Genomic DNA, 14,072 nt, shown 5'->3' on the forward strand with positions numbered 1-14,072 from the left:
GGCCTGCCCTCTGCCACCCGGAAGCGGGCCTAAGCCAGCAGGTCGTTATCTCCCGAAGGGTCCCAGACTGTGAGAGGGCACAAGTGGGGCTGAGGGACACCACCCCCCCCCCCCGCCAGTGCACAAATTTTTGTGCACCGGGCCTCTAGTCTATATATATATAAAAAGCCAGCGACCGGAATGCCGTAACGACTGGAACAACTGGTTGCTATGATGCCCACTGCAGCCAGTGAACCGGCCCAATGGGGGTGAGGGGGGGCCCAACCTCCTGTAGCCCCTCCACCACCCAGCCCCACACCAGATTGGCCCCCCACCCCAATCAGGGGCGGGGCCCGCTGGCCAATTGCCTGCAGCCCCTCCCCCCAGCTGGCTGGCCCTGATCAGCCTGGATTGGGGCGGGCCCACTAGCCAGCCTCCTGCTATCTCCTCCTCCCGATAGGCCTGCCCAGATCCACCCCGATTGGGTCCAGGCTGGCTGGACCCCACCCGTGCACGAATTCATGCCCTAGGCTTCTAGTAGGGATCAATAGTACCAAAGACTAAATAACTTGGCCTCTCGAAGGACCTAGGACAGCAGCTGGCACAAAGCAAACACTACACAGGGGACAGCTGTGACTAGAAATAGTTGTGTTAGACTATCCCTCTTCTCTGCTCTGATATTTCCTTTGATGCTTTAAGGCATCTGGGAAGGGGCCCACCCCCACTCTATAACCTCAGCTCCAATCCTGATTCTAGCCTGAGATCAAGCCATGTGGGCAGGGGTAGTGCCAGGGTGCCATCTGCCCCCACCCACACACCATTTCCCCTGCTGTGATCACACACTGTCTGTCATCTGGGGATCACAAATGCAATGACACCCCTGCACACCCTACCACCACTCCCTGACTCAACCATGATGGGTTAGGCTTGGTGAACCAATTGGAATCATGGACATGGACGAAGAATGCCAGACTGGATGAGACCTTAGACATGACCAGAGAAGGAGATGATGTGGCCACGGTCTTACAGCCAGGAAAGGGCAGAAGCAAGGCCCTAGTCAAAGTTCTCATCCCCCAGCTCCACTCAGCACATCAGTGAGGATGGGAACAGAGTGCAGCAGAGGAGAACTCAAAATTAAACAAATCCCATTACGTGTCAATTACATGGAAAGCACAGAAAGCATTGGACCCATTGCTGGGCCCAGCGGATGAGTCTGGGATGAGCTGCCTGCGGGAGGGCAGCCGCAGGAGAGCTGCTCCTCATGCCCAACCTGCTGGGCATGGTCCCTTGAAAGAAACAGGCTATCCGGGCGAGGACATCCTCAAAGGAAGCCCCTTCCATTCCCACCAGCCTGCTTCACAGTGCCAGGCGTGGGTGACTTCCTGCCCACGCTGTCGGCCCAGCAGGTTGCTCAATGTCTTCATCTGTAAAACGGGGATATAACTGTACCCACCCTGTAGCATTGCTCCTGCCCAATGACTCTCTCCCTGTCCAAAGGCACCTGGCTTCCCCGCCTGCTGGTTTGCTCCTACTGGTTGCAGAGACTAGTTTTTCCCCCTTTGCTTCTCCAAGGGGTGGCCCCCTCGGGGAAACTCTTTTAGGAGGAAAAGTGTAGGGCCTGGGGTTATGCAGTAACAATATGCAAAGGTGCACACGCACACGTTACCACAGGCACAGATACAAGCAAATACCAGCCTCAGTATGTGCACCGCCAGGTGACAATTCTCCCAGGACAGGCCATCAGGCTACCGGAGCTCACTTGTCACTTGCCAGGTCCCCCGATTGGGCCAGGACAGCAGCTGGCACAAAGCAAGTGTTTCTGGGCACATTTCCCACTACTTCTCTCCTTCACGTTCCCATTTGTAAATGGAGAAATAAAAAGGAGTCGCTTCAGAGCATCGCTGTGATGGCTAAACAATACATGTGAAAAGTTCCAGTAAGTGCTAGCGATCACTGGAACCATTAGTATCATGTATGACCATCTACCATGGGCCAGGCTCTATCTATCGACATTATGTATTTTCCTATGTATCATCTCACTTAGCCGTCACAACAACCTGTAAGCGTAATCTCTTTTCCATTTTACAGAAGGCAAGACGAAGGCTCAGAGGAGACAGCTGGGTCATGAGAGCCCGAGCATTCGAGCAGCACCCGTCACCCTAAGTCTGGTGCTCCTTCTAACATAGGGCATTGCCTTTCCTCTGCTTCCTGCTCGGGCAGGCATGGGGTATGCAAGGAAGGCTCCACTTTCCCTGGGAACTCCCCAGCTGAGGCGCATCCCAGCCTGCCCAACTCCTGGGGGTCATGCTGCTCCCAGCTGTCACTCCGGAACTCCCTCCACGAGAGTCTGGGAAGGGGAGGATCAAGGTTGTCAGGCCTGGGTAGGTCTCTCCAGGACTGTGCCCTCCAGCCCAGCCTGGAGGGAGGAAGGGCAGAGCAATCCGGAGTAAACTTGCCGAAAGCTGTGGCTGTGAGGAAGAGAAACATGGAGAGGACCGGGAGATTGTTTTCAGGAACATTAGACAGAGACCAGAGAGAAGTGGGTAATTTCAATCCCGTGCAGCTGCTGGAGATTAATTTAACCATTGGTGCTGGCTCTTCTCCCTCTCCACCCATTGCATTGAGGGCCGGAAGGAGTGCAGAGCCCAAGTGATCGCCCAGCACCCCCCGCCACCCCCCCCCCCCCCCAAGCAGCCTTGGGTACTGCAGCCCCAGGTGGACTTAACTAAACAGTATTTTTTTTTCAATCTAGACCTTTCTCTTATTGAGAAGGGACTGCGGTGAGACAACAGGAAGAACTCCCAGGAGCAGAGTGTGATCTCTGAGAATGGGGGACAGAGACTGCAGCAGCTGTCTCCTCCTACTCTTAGGGACAGAGGGATGCTGACGGGCCCCTTGCTCTCACCGCACACACCACCATAGTCAGACATGGGCACTGGTATCAGGGACAGGCTGGGGGTGGAGTGGGGGCACGGAAGCCCAAACCGGGGCTCAGACACACCTGAGGACGCAGCCATATTCACACACACACACACACACACACACACACACACACCCGCTGTCCACTCAGCACATGCACGTTAGAAGCCAGCAAGTGCTGGTTCTGACCTAGGGTTCTGGATCCCCCTGGCTGCCCTTTAGAATCTGCCTGGAGCGCTTTAACAATAAACCCGACGTCAAGGTCCCACCGGTGGAGATTTTGACTTAACTGGACTGTGGTGGGGCGGCACAGGGGTACTTTCTAAGCTCCCGGGTGAAGCTAATTAACATGCAAAGCCAGGGTGGGAACCGCGGAGGTGGGAGAGGACATCCCCCCCGTCCCCCTCTGCTTCCCGCCCTCGCCCGGCGTCCTGGTCAGTTCTGCCTTGTGACCACTAGAGGTCAGCAGGGCCTGGGGGAAGTGGCCGCGGTGGCCCCGGCTCAGAGCGCCCCGCCCAGCCCCGCCCCGCCCCGCCCCGCCCAGCTCTGGGTGAGCGGCGGCCCCTGCCCTCTCGCTGCTGCGGGCGCTGGCGGACAGAGGGCGGGCACCGCGAGGGGCGGAGGCGGCCTGCTGGCAGGATCCAGGCCTGCGAGCCAGAGTCAACTTCACTTACATGCTTTTTAAAAAGTATCCCCAATAAAATCTCACAATCCAGGCCTGTGGCAGCCAGCGCCTCTCGGCACCAGAATTTCCCACGTGGTCACTGCCAGGTACCCTGTGCGCACACGCCGTGCCCGGCAATCAGGGGGCCAACATCAATAGGAGAGAGAAATGTTTTGCCTTTTCCGTGGGACAAGCCAGCGTTTGGATTTCAAGGGCTGTTTATTTGGACTCACTGCTGTTTGGGCTGGAGAAGAGTAAAGCGGCGAGTTCCTGGACGCTGGCTGAGAGGTGGCACACGTAAGGAACGCAGCAGGGCCCAAATTTCAGATGCGCACACAGAAGTGAGCCAGCGGTTCAATCTTTCATCATCTCCCAGAAGAATGTCAGGGGCAGAAAAAAGGAAGCTTTCCTACATTTCAGCTTAAGAAAAATGAAAGCAGGTATTGATGGTAGTTGACTTCAAAAATGAAAACTGGAGGCCTCCTTGTAGTCCTGGTTCCCAGTTCCTGCCATGCAAACCTTGGGGCGCTGCACATGCGTGCCCCTGGCACTGCCCATAACACGGTGTCACAATTGCCCTTTACAAAGCCCACCTTCCCCTCTAAACTGCCAGGCTGCTTGATGGAAGAATAAGTTCTTGGCACATAGAAGGTGTGCCATAAACATTGGTCAAATCAAAATGTTCGGCCCGGCTGGTGTGCCTCAGCGGTTGAGCATGGACACAGGACCCAAGAGGTCGCACGCAGGTTCGATTCCCAGCCTGGGCACATGCTGGGGTTGCGGGCTCAGTCCCCAGTAGGGGCATGCAGGAGGCAGCCAATTGATGATGTTCCTCTCTCATCGATGTTTCTATCGGTCTATTCCTCTCTCTCTCTAAAAATCAGTAAAAACATATTTTTAAAAACGTTTGTTGACAATGTTATCTTGAATAGTATTTAAAATCAACCCACAGAGAAAATTTTCAAGATCCTTCTCTATTCTGTCCCAAAGACACCCCCCCCCCCCCACACACACACACCCATACTTAACCCTAAAACATTTGGGGGAAATTTATTAAAAATGCAGGTTACTTGTTTGGCTCAGTGGATAGAGCGTCGGCCTGCGGACTGAGGGGTCCCAGGTTCGATTCCGGTCAAGGGCATGTACCTGGGTTGTGGGCATATTCCCAGTGGGAGATGTGCAGGAGGCAGCTGATTGATGTTTCTCTCTCATCGATGTTTCTAACTCTCTATCTCTCTCCCTTCCTCTCTGTAAAAAATCAATAAAAAATATTTAAAAAAAAAAAATGCAGGTTACTGAACCTCAAGAGGCAGTGCTTGGTAGGTGTTGGGGTGGAGTCAGGAACAGGCATTTTTTTTTTAATATATTTTATTGATTTTTTACAGAGAGGAAGGGAGAGAGATAGAGAGTTAGAAACATCGATCAGCTGCCTCCTGCACATCTCCTACTGGGGATATGCCCTCAACCCAGGTACATGCCCTTGACTGGAATCGAACCTGGGACCCTTCAGTCCGCAGGCCGACGCTCTATCCACTGAGCCAAACCGGTTTCAGCAAGGAACAGGCATTTTTGACAAGTGCCTCAGGTGCTTCTGAATGGTTAGGGGGAGGAGCCTTCCCCTCCTCAGTCCCACCCACACCTCCTGGCTGGGCTTGTCCCCAGGGGAAGTCCAGGGAGACAGGCCAGGGCAGCTTTCCATGCACCCACAGGGGCTTCTGTCCCTTTGTCCCCCTAGCAAGGCATGCTGGGAGTTGTCCTGGCCTCCAGCAGAGAGGAATCAGGTTTCTCTTCTGCTCCACCTGGTCTGGTTCTTTCCATGCTCGGCTCTCTTTTCTCCCCCTATTTTATGTTACTCTTTTCCTTGATTTCCTTACCAATCCCAGGGGGCAGGACAGACGTGCCAGGCCCCTGTCCCACCAAGTAGGAGACGATTGTGTGGAATTCTGGAACTTGACTTGTGGGCTGACCTTGGGGCTCTTGTGGATATGGTTCCAGGTTTTAGCCTGGCCTTTAATGGAATGAAGGGATCTAGGGCAGCCAGAGGAGAGGGAGGAGCCTGGGGCCTAAAGTTCAACCAGCAGCCTGGTACTCACCTGGCCACTGTCCTCTTCATAACCACTCCAAAGAGACAGGACACTCTCCCTTCTCACAAAGACACTGTCCACAGGCCACCCCTCAGAGGGGTGGAGGGAGAGGGGAGATAAAAAGCCACAGTAAAATAACTTGAATTATTGAGCACTTACTTCATTGCAGACATTGGACTGGGTACCTAAATATACATTAAAACATATACCAACACTGAAAAGTAGCCACATATATATCACTCTCTCCATTTTACAGATGAGTCTGAGAATTTATTTATTTTAAAAATATTTTTAATTGATTTCAGAGAAGAAGGGAGAGGGAGAGGGAGATAAAAACATCAATAATGAGAGAAATTCATTGATTGGCTGCCTCCTGCATGTCCCCCACTGGAAGTCGAGCCCGCACCCCAGGCATGTGCCCTGACCAGGAATCGAACCGTGACCTCCTGGTTTATAGACCAACCACTGAGCCACGCCGGCTGGGTGATGAGTCAGAGAACTTAAACAATTTCCCAGGACACAGAGTTATAGAGTAAGTGACAGAGAGAGGATTTGAATTCATACCTGTCTGGCCAAAGCTCCAAAACGCCACCTCAAAACGAAAGAGAAGGTAATGGCATTACTCTCCCTGCGGATGTTTCCAGGCAAAGTGCCCGCGGGCCAACAGAGGTCTCAGAAACTGTTTGGCATTTGAAAAGCTGCATTGGCTCCAAAATACAAAGAGAAAATGACAAAATTAAAATGTTTAAAACCAGTTATTTAAATGACAACAACACACATTATGACAAGTAGTTAACGCAGCTCACATCTTACCACTTTGATACAAGTGATGTTTAATGAGGGGGATATGCATATTCTGATTAACTGGGAGAGGCTCCTTATCCCCACCCCACCTGGCCCTACCCATCTATACTCATTGTGCCTGGCCCAGGTGCCCCAATAGAAACCAGAAGGAATGCAAAAGGACCAGAGTAGATGTCAGGATATCCCTGCTCTGAGCAAGCTCCTGACAGCAACTTCTTATTTTAGTTTTCCTGCTTGCAGAATGGGGGTAATGATTTGTCTGCCTAACTCCTGAGTAGTCAGAGGTTCAAAAAAAACAACCTTTGGAGGAGCATAAAGTTCCACAGACAAACCAAAGATCCTAGAATGTAAAGGATCTCTCCAGATGCAAAATGCAGGCTCAAATTAAAACAAGGACACATACTAGAATAAATAAGTTTCACCCATAAAAAAAAAAGTCCAGTGTCTTATGTATTTCTCTCCTATCCCAGATCTCATGAGGTTTCAGATTTAATAAGGATAGTCCAGCCGGTGTGGCTCAGGGGTTGAGAGTCAACCTATGAACCAAGAGGTCACGGTTCCATTCCTGGTGAGGGCACATGCCTGGGTTGATGTTTCTATCTCTCTCTCTCTCTGCTCCCTTCCTCTCTGAAATCAATAAAAATATATTTTAAAAAATATTTAATAAGGATAATTACTAATACTAGAGCACTTCACATTCCTTATGCTAGGCATCCATCTTATCCTATAAAGTAAGAGGGCTGTCTCTTCTTATTTCTGTCACAGGTGCAGAGAGGTGAAATGACTAGTTCAGGGCTCCCAAGTAATTGGAGCTAAAGCCTGTCAGACACCAGCCCTCCTTAGGCTAATTAGGTAACGCTCTGGGCCTAAACTTTCTCATTTGGAAATGGGTATAACAAGAATCACTTTAAAATGGGTATACAGCAGCCTCTACCTATCTTTTTTAAAAAAAAATGTTTTTATTGATTTTAGAGAGAGAGGGAGAGAGAGATAGAAACATCGATGAGAGAGCAATATCTTCCTGTATGGCCTCAAGGATCCAGCCTGCAACCTCGGCTTGTGCCCTGATTGGGAATTGGACTGATGAGCTCTTGGTACATGGGTCGATGCTTACCACTGAGCCCCACCAGCCGGGCATTACCTATCTTTTAGGATTGTTGGGAGGCTCCATAAGAAAAAGCATGAAAAATTAGCACATAATGTGGGTGTCCTTATTATTTATTATTATAGTTATTATTACAACATAGATGCATATTCTTTCTTTGCGAATGCCTCGCCCAAACAAACACATACGTAAAATTTCTTTCCAGGAATGAAGATCTCAGGTCTGAGTTCCTTAGGGAAACCAGGCCAAAATATCAGCCAGATGTGGCTTGATTCTCAAGATCATGCAAAGGAGACAGATAAGTTAAGACACAGAAGAAGAAGGAAAATGAATAGATGAGAATTTAGACCAGGGTGCGGAACGTCTGGCCCGAGGACTGTATAATATAAGGCCTGCAAAATCATTTGGTCTGGCCCTGCCAAGGCATTAGGAGTGAGTTAACGACATGTTTGACCAAACACAGAAGGCTAATTTTTAAGTTGGTAATTTTGTGTGGCCGCGAATGGTGTTATAAACATCCAAACAGCCCTTGGTAGAAAAAAGATTCCCCACCCCTGACTTCGACCAAAAGCGAGGAGGAGGAGAGCCAGGAGGAAGGCCGGGCTGAGCCCACCTATTAAAGCTACTAAACAGTTCCGCATCCCTGACCCGGGCAGCTTTGGGGAGCCTGGAGGACGAAGGACAAAATCCACAAACAGGCCCTGGGTGGATGGGGAGGTCTCAGGGCACTTGGGAAGCTGCTTTCATTTCATTACCAGCAACACGGAGCCACATTGTCACAGGAAAATATAAACCAGTTGGTTCAGAGGCGGGAGTCACACTTAGCCGGGCTGTGAAGGTAGCACCACCCGGCTGGGTTCTGAAGGTGCTTCCCGCCCCTCAGTGCAGGGATGTGGGGAAGGAGCCCTGGGAGGCCTGGCTCACTTGCCAGGTCTCAGCCTCCAGCCTTGGACTACACTCCCAGACCAGGCTACCCATGCGGCCACCAGTGAGGAGCTCAGTTCACATCAGCTTTGCTCTAATTCCTGAGCCATCCTGAGCACAGGGGACCTTGAAAGTAGACTTTGAAGGGTGATGGCTTTGTCTCAGGCAGACAGGAAAGGGCAGAAGGCACAGCCTGTCCCAAGCCCTGGAAGCAGGACGTCGCTCAGGAGGCAGCATGGTGCCCGTTTGTAAAGGTCTTAGGGCCACGCCGAGGCCTTTCTTTTCTTCCGAGATCAGACGAGATCGGGCGCGTTCAGGGTGGTATGCCCGTAGACCCTTTCTTTTCTTAAGTGTAGGCCACGAGAAGAACCACTGAAGGGTTTTCATTCCGGGAGTGACACAGACCTGTCTTTTAGAGAAATAATTCCAGTGGCCATTGAAGGAAAGGTTGCTAAGAGGCAGCTAGAACAGTGGTTCTCAACCTTCCGAATGCCGCGACCCTTTAATACAGTTCCTCACATTGTGGTGACCCCCAACCATAAAATTATTTTCGTTGCTACTCCATAACTGTAATGTTGCTACTGTTATGAATCATAATGTAAATATCTGATATGCAGGATGTATTTTCATTGTTACAAATTGAACATAATTAAAGCATAGTGATTAATCACAAAAACAATATGTAATTATATATTCAATATGTGTTTTCCGATGGTCTTAGGCCACCCCTGTGAAAGGGTCGTTCGACCCCTAAAGGGGTTGCGACCCACAGGTTGAGAACCGCTGAGATAGAAGCAAATAGACAAAGTGCGCCAAATCCTCCCCGATCAATCCGCCCTCTAGCTATTTTGCCGATATTTCTAGACAAAGAAGTACCATATGACACGAGAGGAAATGTGCAGGACGCTCCAATGAGCAGGGCCAGCGTGGTGCCTAGAGTGCAAAATCGAACAAGGCGCCACTCTTAGAATCAGGCAAATGCCCAGAGGTGATGCCTCCTCAAACTCTGCACCCTGGGTGCCTCACCTGCCTTACCCGAGTCCTGGCCTGCGAACCAGCCCCAGGAGGCAGCAAGCCTGTATCCTTTGGTAAAATGCTTAAATGCAAAGGCAAGAGCACTAGCTGTGGGCAGACCTGGATCTGAGTCCTAACTCCTCTTTTTTGGTTAAGCCTCACCAGAGGATGTTTTTCTGTTGATTTTAGAGAGAAGCGGAAGAGGGAGGAAGAGACAGAGAGAGAAACATCAGCATGAGAGAGACACCCGAACCTGGCTGGGATCAAACCCGAGACCCTTCAGTCCTCAGGTCAACGCTCTTAGGTCCTAACTCTTTTTGAGCTTGGGTGTCCTCATCTATAAAACCGTAAAAATGATGTGAAAGTACTGGGTACAGGGCTGTACACATTCCAGGCGTTGTGGCTTGTTTTGCCTTGGCCTTGGCTGGCACGCCCCCGGAGAGCGGGCGTCACGCTGCCTGTGTTTCTTTTGGAAGCAGCAGCAGCAAAAATAGGTGCAGCTCAATCAGCATGGGCACCTCGGAGCTCGGGGAAGGACACACTCCTCTCACTCCCCAGCCTGTTCTTTATTTGGGCTCAGATCCCTCATTCCCAGCAACAGCTGCCTGTTTGTTTAAACATCTACCTTGTTTTGTTCTTTCACTCTTTGGACAGACATTTGTTAGGAGTCTACTATACACAAGCATAGTCATTCCAGGTGCTGTGGATACAAAGGGAGAGGGCCCACCCTCTGCCCTCATGCAACTTACATTAACCAGAGGGAAGCTAAGGGGGCTCCAGGGAGGGCTTCAGGGAGGGCTCCAGGGAGGGCGCCAGGAAACAAACAAGCAGGTCCGTAAACAAAGGAAACAATCCCCCCCAGAGGCTCCAGGGGGCAGGAGGCCTCAGCCCAGGAGGCCGCAGGATTTCTCTGGGAGGAGAGATTTGCATGGTGGGAGGGGGAGGACAAGACATCAAGTGCAAAGGCCCTGGGGTGGGAACCGGCAACCTTCAGTTATGTCATCTGCTTAGCGTCAGGTGTACAATTTTGGACATGATTTCTGAACCAGAGGGGCAAATGCGTCTCTAGACCTGATTCAAAGTGGCATGTCTGTATCTGTCTCTATATCTGTACCTAATTCTCCATCCCACTCTCTGTACCCAGGACACCTTATTTGGGTCACAGCTAAACAGTCCCCTAACTACAGTTGCCATGCCCCCTCCCCCCTCCTTCCTCTATGACCTGGCCATGGCTTCACCACTGATATTTCCTTTTCTTTTTAGAACCACAGAGAGCCCTCCCCGGCAGAAGCACCTTGCCATTTCCTGCCCAAGCTGAAGCCCAGAGCACTCTCTCTTTCCTCCTCCACTTTGCTTGCTCCTGTGTGGACGTAGGAGGTTCCCCAATACTTTGGTTCCCTCGTGACAGGAATCAAAGCTATAATAAAGAGAGGCCACTTGCTTTACTTTTTAAAATTCTTTTGTTAATCCTCACCCGAGGATATTTTCCCATTGATTTTTAGAGAGAGTGGAAGAGAGAGTTGGGAGACAGAGAGAAACATCGATGTGAGAGAAACACATGGATTGGTTGCCTCTGGGGAGGAGCCTGTGACCAAGGTATGAGCCCTTGACCAGAATCAAACCTGGGACCCTTTGGTCTGCAGGCCGTTGCTCTATCCATCAAGCCAAACTGGCTAGGGCAGCCGTGGGCAAAATACGGCCCGCCGTCTGTATCCGGCCCGTTTGAAATGAATAAAACTAAAAAAAAAAAAAAAAAAAAAAAGACCGTACCCTTTTATGTAATGATGTTTACTTTGAATTTATATTAGTTCACACAAACACTCCATCCATGCTTTTGTTCCGGCCCTCCGGTCCAGTTTAAGAACCCATTGTGGCCCTCGAGTCAAAAAGTTTGCCCACCCCTGGTCTAGGGGAAGACCACTTATCTTAAACACCCACATCAGAACTTCCCTCAACCAGAAGGGGCTAGCACCTGATCCTGGTGTTGCTGACAGAGTTCACAGAGCACTGTAGAATGTCAGAAGCTACAGTGGGTGTGGCCATAAGCTGGTCCAGTATTTCCATGTTTTCCACAAGGTACCTGGGCCCCAAGAGGGGAAAGCAACTCGCTCCAGGCCAGGCAGGACACTGGAGACGGGCCTTAGGGCTCGTCTCAAAGAGCGAGCAGGGCAAGCACTTAGAAATGGTTAGAAACTTTCCCCCTGTAACATCTCTATTTCCAAGGAGAACAGGGGAGCACTCACCCAGGGGTACTTAGACAGGAAGTTTGGGCAGAGCTGGCCTTGAATCCAGGTCTTCTGACCAGAAAGCCAGCGTTTTTATGATTTCTCCATGTTCTCTCCAATCTGCCTAACAGAAAATCAATCAATAGGTAAACATTCCTGAACATTCCAAAGAGATGCTGGGGGAGAAAAAATGACCATCTTCCATGATGACTCTTTTTTCTTGTTACTGCGGGCACTCAATAGGCAGTAAGCTCAATAGGAGGAAAATTCTCTTTCTGGGAAGATATTGCGTCTTTGAAAAGAGCTTCTAAACACTCAAATATTTGTACTGTTTACTGGAGGGCTTTCCCTTGGAGCGCCTGCGGAATGGGGCTTCAGTCAACCAGAGAAACCCTGGCCTGCAGTCAGCTTATTGTCTTTCCTGCTTTTACACCAAATTTCTCTTCCTGGTAGCATTTTTGGCATTTTAATTTTAGACATGGGCAAAGGAGTGGGAGTTTTTTGGGGTTTTGGGTTTTTTTTTACTGAAATCTAACACGATTTCACTGAAATCATATGTGATCTTAGCCTACTGCTTCTTTCACACAGGGTATAAGAGGTGGCTTTACAAAGCACCACCGGGCCCTGGCTGGCGTGGCTCAGTTGGTGAACGTCTTCCCGTGCACCAAAAGGTCACCGGTTCCATTTGGGTCAAGCATGCACCCAGGTTATGGCACAAACCCTGGTGGGTTCGGTGGTCCTGGGCAGGAACATGTGTGTGGGAGGCAACCGATCGATGTTTCTCTCTCACATTGATGTCCCCCCCTTCATGTTCTCTCTCTCTCCCCCCCCCCCTTCCTCTTTCTCTAAAAAGCACAGACGGGGTGATGTGGGCCTCCTCTCCAGTCCTAGTGGCACCTTCCTCACTGGGAATTGCCTCCTGCTCCCCTAAACATGGGGTGCAGGAGAAGGGTACCCAGGAAAGAGGTAGGTTTGGGAATCTGGTAGATTTAGGTTTCTATGCCAGCTTTGTCCCTTAGGAGCTGTGGGATCATGGCCAAGTTTCTTAACTTCTTTGTGGTTACAGAGACGTTCGGTATCCTAGATATCCTCATGACGGCCAAGCCTTAGGAAACCTGCCAAATGTACATGCTATGAAGTGACAGGTTTGGATCTGAGACCCATTTCTGCTTTCTAACAGCCCTGTAGCTGGTTCCCCTGTATCTTTTGCACAATATACATGGTCCGGGTGAATTAGTGGGCATCTAGGAGGTGGCCACTGTCCCTGCAGGTTTCGCTGGATACTTTAAGATCTGGCTAATAAATATATGGGAAAGAGACAAAGTTACAGCTGGCAAATGACTTCTGAGTATCGGGGCACCCAGCTTTTTATAACATTTCCAGCTTTCACCACTCCCCTTCCTGTCTCCAGCCAAACGGAGCACAGGACACCAGCATACATACCACCAGGCCCCTCACAAGGGACCACGCATCCGGCTGGCAGGCTGCAGCTGCTTTGCAAGGCCAGAGCGCACACACATATGTAGGCTGGACCGGGGCGTGGTGGGGAGTCCGCAGTCCACACCTGCCTCATCCTGGCTTCTCCACAGACCCCTGGGTCTTGTAAGCATAACCCTACAGGTTAATAATGACCACAAGAGGCAGCCCCGCACCACCACCACCCCACCCCCCACCCCCGCCCGGTCTGGCTGAGAAGTTTACAACTTAAACTCACGACAGAGAGAGAAATTGGCTCAATCACTTGGAGTAATGGTACATGGAGAGCCAGTTGGGCATGACTGCTATTTAACGCAAGGAAACCAGGCTGCTGTGCTTAACGTACACACACACTAATAAACACGTCATGCTACAAGGTGAAAATTACCACCACCTCCTGCATTCCCCGCCTCCCTCTGCATTTGCCTGTTGGCCTCATCCCAACCCAATGAAGGGGACAGAGTGGGAGAATCAGGCCACAAACAGATGCTCAAAGCTCCGATTATGTCAATACTCACAGATCACCTTTCACTCTTAAAAAGATTTAAAATTTCTCACAAGACCTTACTCCCGATTTTCATTTTGTAGGAGGAGGGTGGAAAGAAAGGTTACCTGACGTCATTGCTAAGAACAGCTAACGTTTTCAGATCTTCTACTGTGGGCCAAGCACCCCTGGGGCATCTTCCTGGCAAGTCTAGTGAGGTGGGACCATTACTGTCCCCACAATACAGATGAGGCCGCCACAACTCAGGGAGCTCAAGTCACTGACCCACGATGGCCCAGGACCTAAGGGGTGTGTGGTATCTGAACAGAGACCCATGCGAGTGAGTCAGAGCCCAGGCTCTCAGCCTTTACGCTGCACTGGGTGTTTGAGGACA

This window comes from Myotis nattereri (genome assembly GCF_964212035.1).
Source record: "Myotis nattereri genome assembly, chromosome: 9".
Taxonomy (NCBI): domain Eukaryota; kingdom Metazoa; phylum Chordata; class Mammalia; order Chiroptera; family Vespertilionidae; genus Myotis; species Myotis nattereri.